We start from the raw sequence: 7,503 nt of genomic DNA on the forward strand, positions 1-7,503 counted from the left end.
TAAAACAGTCTTGAAATCTTAGAATTCCATTGGAGGAAATCTGGTTTAATTGAGCATTATATGTACAGAATCTGTATAGAATTAACAAACATACTCAGAACTTTAAGTGGAAAACAATTTCTGAGGACTTAAATTTTTAACAGATATATGTTAAATGGGAATGCATTTCACTGGGCTTCAGAGTTCCTTAAATGAAGAATTTCTTACCTTTCTGCTAAATACTAAAGCAAAATTAGTGTTGAATTTAACACGAAGAAATTCAACAGTGACCTTATAGCCTTTAGAGGTGGGGAAAAAACTCTTCTCAGTTCTCTTCAGTTTGCAATTAACTCATGGGTGGAAGTTACAAACAAAACTGCTACTGGTCTCTTCTTTTAACTTATCTCCTCTGAAAACAACCAGTTTTTGAGGACTCTCAGAGTTCTGGGTCGGAACATACTTTTCCAGAGTATTCTGCTCCTATGTAAGTAACATAAGACTGCTCCTTCTAGCCTTTTAGCATCTGTATGTTCCTGTTTGCAATGAGTTGTGGCTTGTCTGAATTTTACTGTCTAAATTTTACTGCATGACTATAATAATAGCACAATCCATGGAGGAGGCCTTTTCTACTCTTGAACAGACTTACTGTGGTGTAAGAATGGCTTTTTTGGCTTTGATTCCAAATAACATAAGCTTAAAAGAAAAAACAAAACAGGTGTGCCTGAATAAACTCTCAAGAGTTTCATTGATCTATTTGATTAAAATAAATGACTTAACATATACTAAATAAACTGACATGTGCAGGCAAGGTTTTTAAAATATGCAGCCCCTCCCTCTGAGAAGTTTGGCAGCAGCAGCACAGGATGATGCCAGCTGGATTACAGTCTACTTGTATCAGGGCAAAGACAGACAGTGCTTTCTGATGGAGCTGTAACTCTCGAAGAAGTAAATAACCCTGGCTGTTGGCTACTGCTGTTGCCTCCACAGCTGGGATGATAAAAGGGACTGAGATTGATATTTGCCTGGATAATGCTATTCGAGTATTTTACCTGAATAAGAATTGATGAGCATGGTTTGCATTAACCTGGCTGACCTGGTGCTGAAGCAGGTGAGAATGCAAAGCATAAAATCTCTATGGCAACAGGTATAAAGCTGGGAGCATTTTGCAATGCCTCACCTATTTCTAAATCAATATGAACTATTTATCATCAGTCTAGATGCAATTCTTCTAATGCACAATATTCCTAGGCAAGTTACTTTAGTAGTTCACCTCATGCAAACAGGTAAAAGCTGCTCTGCTAGGATATAGTCCTACAGCATAGCATGCTTTTTGCAGCCTAAATGGATCTAAGGAATGATCCATTAGCTCTTTTTTTGATTTTCTTAGAAAAACAAGTGTCCCTGCATCATGATGACTTGTTCTGGCTGTGGTCAAGATGACAAATAAAGATCAAATTATTTAATATGCATTAAACTCGAACAAATTGCATGATCTTTTAAAAATTCTGTTAATGCCAAGGGATTCAATGTAGATGAATCAAACCAAAGGTTTTTTCCAACTATTTTAGATGAAGAAGTACATGATAAATATACAAAAAAAGAGGTATCACTTAACTGGAAATGTGTCCTTATGTCCCTTGGAAAACATCTGTTTGTTGTTATGCAGCTGTGTTTTGGGAAAAGTAACCTTCAGAGCAGAGAAATACCAGTACCATTTAAGCTTCAGGAGCAATTCAATTAAAACAAGTGTTAACTACTGGAATTTATGAAGTGTTTCCTGCCTAATCTTATGAAACATGTGTAATTGCTATGGGTGGTTAAGACTTTAGCTTTATACTTGCCTGCCTGTGCTGATTGAAATAGAGAAGTAACAGATTAGATTTGAGGAAGTGGCTGGAAAACAAAAGGATACAGGTGTCCCATGCAATGATGCTGAGTTTCCTGGGGCTTTGCTTGTTAGTGCATAGAGTATCACCCAAAATTCACAGGAAGAAACCCACAAGGATAAGAAGCTTTTTGTTTTATTTCAACACTGGGTTTCCACAGTTTTTGGCAAGCTGAAGTCAATGCCAGATATATTTTAAAATTACTTCTTCACTGATTAGTTGTTTTAAAAAACCAAAACAAACAAAGGATATGGAGTGATCTATCACGTGTGCAGAACACACTTGCAGAGACCAGCACTCTCCCCAGCATTTACCAACATGCTACAGCAATGTATTACTGAGGAGTGCATTTCTGCTGACAGATTCTTTCCACCACAATTACAGGGAGAATAATGGCTGAGAAAAACACCCATATGTGCCCATTAACTTTGCAATCTGTCTGTGTACTTACAAAGCCCTCATCACATCTCAAATATTATAGTGAGAATGGGAGAGATTGGACAGACTTCAAAGCTGCAAGAGAAATACGAACATTGATTCCCAGCCATGATTAATTTGGCCAGAACCTCACACTCCTTTAATTTAATTAAGAACATAAGTAGCAATCAGAGCAGTGACAAAGCAAGAGAGGGACCGAGCTGGTAGCTGAGGACAACACAGGTATGCTCCCCAACAGGTAAAGATACCCATGTGAGGTCTGTCAGGCTGCTGGGGGAGTACACCCTGCTGGGGATGGGCAGGTGATTCATTCTCTGTGGGATGAATCCAATTGATTACAGCATGTGTTTTAGAACTGGAATTATGTTAAGCTAAATGACCATCAAATAATTAATTACTAGAATTAAAGACTAATAGTTATAAAAATTAAAATTAATGGATCTGGCATCTGCCAGTGATCATGCTGTCATCTTGCAGTATGTGTAAAACAGTCTGTCAAGAAAAGAGTAAACTGTTTCCAGTGGGCCAAGAGGACCATGCACTGTGACAGCTGTACCCAGCACGAGGCAGTGTAGATTCACACTCTTTTTCCTATGGTAACACATTGATATGCCAATGCCAGAGCACTGTGGCACAGCAGCCACAGTAATGCTCATCTGGCCACAAAGGGATGTGCTCTGCAGTGAGTTAGCTTATTTACAGCTTACTAATGCTTCTCTCCATGATGAAATCCCTCTTCTCCCTCCTCTGCTGCCAGGACCAGATTGCACACCCGACTTGCTGCCAGGCTTACTTGCACACCCGACTTCTGTGGTCCCTGGCTGATATGGGTTTGCTGCAGGTACAGCATGTTCTGTTCTACCACGGGTACAACATACACAACATACATGCAGCCCATGCATCTCTCGTGCTGGAGGTGCCTCAGAGGGGTTTAATGCCATGGTTCAGCCAACAGCCTGCTGCTTGCTCAGCCTGAGCCAAGTGGGTGCTGGCAGTGGGAGGCAGGTATATCAGATTTAGCCTGTGCAAAGTCCCGGGCAGAGACAGTGCATGTCCAGAGCCACACCTGCCACTACCTCAGCTTCATCTGCTTTGCAGCAGGCGGCATCTTCAGCATCTTCTCCAGTGTCTGCAGGAGGGCAGCTCCATATCCTACACTTGTGATCATGTGAGCACATTTTGATCACACTTCTATTGTGCAAGAGGTAAACTGTCTTAAAGTCCTACCTAAAAAAAAATACATGGAGAAGAGGAGGTGCTGCTAAATCAAATTGGAATTGCCCTTATTCTGAAAACACATTCTTAGTGGAGTTTTTCAAAAGTTTAAATAACCAGGCTGAAATTTTGGTCATTCACTTCACAATTCACATCACAAGTCCAGGGTGTCTTTGTGTGCACCTGGCACAGGCCCCTGGCTTATCTAGAGAGAAGTCCTGAGCAGTTTAAGGTACATATACATCTAAAAGCTTTGAATAGCCTAGGGCATGAGTTTACACTGCCTTAATTATCATGCATTATCTGTCCCTGTTTCCTCTCATGCCCTGTGGCCAATGCAATATAACTAATGACTCTGACACTGCTGGCTTAAGCTACCTCATGCTTACTGCAGTGCAAGGATTTTTGCCCAGGGCAGACCTCATGGAAAAAAAGTGCTGTAAATTCACTTGGCTTATTTTATGGTAAATCATGTGAGACTGATCTGGCATAGGCCAACATAAAAGTGTCATGTTTTTCTGCCAGTTTGTATAAATCAATTTATTATTACAATTAAGTAAATTTTTCTTTGTATGATCTTTTACAGTTGTGACCATAATTTCCCCAGAAACATAAATCAAATCAAACCAAATACAATAACACTCAGACTATAAAAACTGAAATCACAAAGATTTTGGTTACATCACACTTTCTTGTGTAGACAAGGCTTTCAGAGTGCATTTTTTTACACATTTGACCAAATCTGAGCATCTCCAAAAGTCAGCATTTAGGGAAAGGCTGTGGGATAAACTCTTCTGTTGGGTTGCTTTAGTTTCAGAGCTGTTCCTACTTTGAGCAAAATGTTGGACTAGATGATCTCCTGAGACCACTCCAACCTGAATTAAACTATGAACCATGAGCTGAGCTGGCCATTGAGCCTCCCTCCACAGGCAGTGAACAGCAACAGGCCTTTGTAGGCAAAAAGATCTATTTCTCTATGGAATAAGCATGAAATAAGCATCTTGTGTTCTGTGTGGTGCTTCTTTTATATCTCTGTTATCAAATGTTTCCTTTCCTGAAGGATGAGCCCTCTTCTACAGTCTTCATAGACTTTCTCTTTCGATGCTGAGCTATCTCGTAATACAACTCACAGTGCTGTCATTATTATCCAGGTATTATAGATGGTGGCAGAATCCAGGTCAGGACCAGCTCTTAGGAAGGCAGTGAAGACTGATCACAGACAGAATTCACTGGTATCTGCAGCATCAACTCACTGGATGGGTTCAGCTACATTCATTAGAAAGAATCAGTACGGAAAACTTAAGAACAATTTTGGGGAGCAGATATAGGCTGCAATCTCCTAATTAATTTAGAGTAAGCTGCCCACTTGGTCTGGTTTTAGCCACATTCATCTTAGTTCTTCATGACTTAGTGTTCCATGCAGCAGTACGTCCTAAAGTGCTGTAGGATCAAGACATAGAAAGAAGTGCTACTTTTACTCACAAAGACTATGAAATAAATAATAATATGGGCAGAGAAACTTACAAAATATAATTTCCTGTGATTCATTTGCTAGCTGTCACTCTTTCACATGCTCTTTCTGTGGGTTTTGTAATTTCTAATAATGTGTCTGATAATGTCAGATTCCAGACTTTACTTCCTTGGGTTATACAAAGCAGCACTGATCATGAGCAAGCTCTTAATGCTTCCTGTTCTCACTGATATTTGTGAGAAGTAGCCAAAAGAAGGTCTTATTATAACCATATAATTTCTACAGAGTGTGTCCAGCTGGAACAAACAGAAGTACTAAAAGACAGCCCAGCAGGGATGCTGTAAGAGAAGCAATGGAAGCATTAATCCAATGGGTCCTAGACCCAAGTTAGTTTTTTCTTATTTCCTGCACATGACCAAAGGACTTAGAAAATGTCCTTAGGAAAACTTAGGAAAAAAGAAAGGTGTGAAAACTGCAGAACTGAATGACATCTAAGGATCTCTTGAGAGAATAAGATCCCACATGATGTCAGGTAAATGTGCGAGCTGACTTGCCTTTTGCTTCTTGTGAGTAGTGATAGCTTGTATTTAATCTAGTAAAAAAAAACAAAAACAAAAAAAAAAAAAAAAAAAAAAAAAACAAAAAAAAAACCCAAAAAAAACCAAAAAAAACCCAAAAAAACCCCACCCAGGACTCTTTTCAATCTGGTCATCATCTGATGACAGGGATCACATCTAAATCCTACAGTTTCCCATACCAGGCTAGTTCCTGCTCCACATATCAATGCCACCTGTGTCCAGTATTTTCTGGCTCAGGACTCTCTGGCCTATAACAAAAACATGCCACAGGCTGTATTTACACTTGAACAATAGAGTATCATCATATACCAAAGCTCAGAAATATGACCTGGATCTCTCCTTTATTTAGAGACAATATAAGTACAAGGTTATTTTCCTCTAGGCAGTTTGGTAACTTATAGAAATCTTAGTGCTATTTTAGGAGAATAAGTTGCATTTATTTGGCCAATGCAATTATAGAAAGTATAATATTTATTCTAAAATGTATAACATGCTTCTTCCATAGCTGGAAGAAGCAAGAACAATTTGTGGCACACATCCATCCATCCATCCATCCATCCATCCATCCATCCATCCATCCATCCATCCATCCAAAACAAAGCTTAAGCAGCAAATTTAGGCTGAATAAAAGTTGGGGGAAAATGTACTTTATTTAAAATAATTGTATTAAATCCAGAGAAAAGTGGCATTTGCAACAAAGCCTCAGTAATACCAAATCTCATCAACAGCTTTAAGTAGTTTTGTCTCCTCTTTACCATCTTAACTCTTGCTAAGAAAAAAATTCAGTACAAATTTTTTAATAGACAGATTCACAACAGCTTGTACATCAGGACATGTTTGGCAGTGTGTGTCTGACAGGAATTTTTCTGCCTCCTAGAAAAGTTCTGCTAAATATTCATGCATTTCCCATTGAAAGAAACCTGATTCTTGGCCAAAATGAAGCTTATTAGCAGACAGAAAAGGAGGGGTCCTTCCTCCCTGCTGCACCTCTGATTATTGTAGGTTTTGCATCACACCTGGTCTCTGCAAACAGATGCTCTCAAACCCAAATTAGTCTACTATGGAAATGATTTATAACTTGAGTTATTGCCAATTCATGGCATTTTTTGAAATGCGTTTTTTTTAAACTTTTATGTAGAATTCATAATTTGTGGGACTTTTTAGCACCATCTGTCTATCAGAGGTGACTAAAAAAAATCTGTGTTTTTAAAAATGTTCAAAACAGACTATGACTATTTCTTTTAACATGTTTTCTTCTTTTGATAGAGATCTCAAAAATATATTTTCTATTAATGAAAACCAGGAAATGTTATTAAAAGTCTTAATTTGTTTGAGAACACTTTGAATACTAAGTGTTTCATGCTCTATTTTTCTGCTGAAACCTTCTTCTAAATGGCCACAAACACATTGAGGAGAGTGACCCAGTCACCGGAAAGGCTCTGATTTTTTGGGTACTCAGTACCAGCTGCTGCTGAGCTATTTGTACCTGGGGTCAGGATGGATGTGTCTGGAACAGAGGTGAAATGAGCCTCTGTGCAGGTGGGAGCTGTCAGCATCTGCTTCAGAAAGGATGACAGGAGAGTTCATATCTCTGCCCCAGCCCCTTGCTTAAAAGTAGGGGCAGCTCCAAGGTCAGACCAGGCATCTCAGAACTCTACCTAGTTTAGTCTTGAAACTCCCTCAGGATGGAGGGAGGATGCACTGTCCTGGAGGATGCACAACCTGCTTAGATGTTTTAATGGGGAAGAAGTCCCTGTTCATATCCAGGCCAAACCATGAACCTTGAACCTCTCCCCTTTCAACCTGGAGTCTTTTGTTGTCAAACCAAGCAGCACTGTGAAGAGCCTGGAACCATTTTCTTGAACACCTCCCTATAGGTATTGGATGTGACCTCAGGGTTCTCCTGCCAAAGCTGTCCCTTGTCCAGCCCAACCAG

The sequence above is a fragment of the Taeniopygia guttata genome, chromosome 2 (assembly GCF_048771995.1).
Source record: "Taeniopygia guttata chromosome 2, bTaeGut7.mat, whole genome shotgun sequence".
In the NCBI taxonomy this organism is placed as follows: domain Eukaryota; kingdom Metazoa; phylum Chordata; class Aves; order Passeriformes; family Estrildidae; genus Taeniopygia; species Taeniopygia guttata.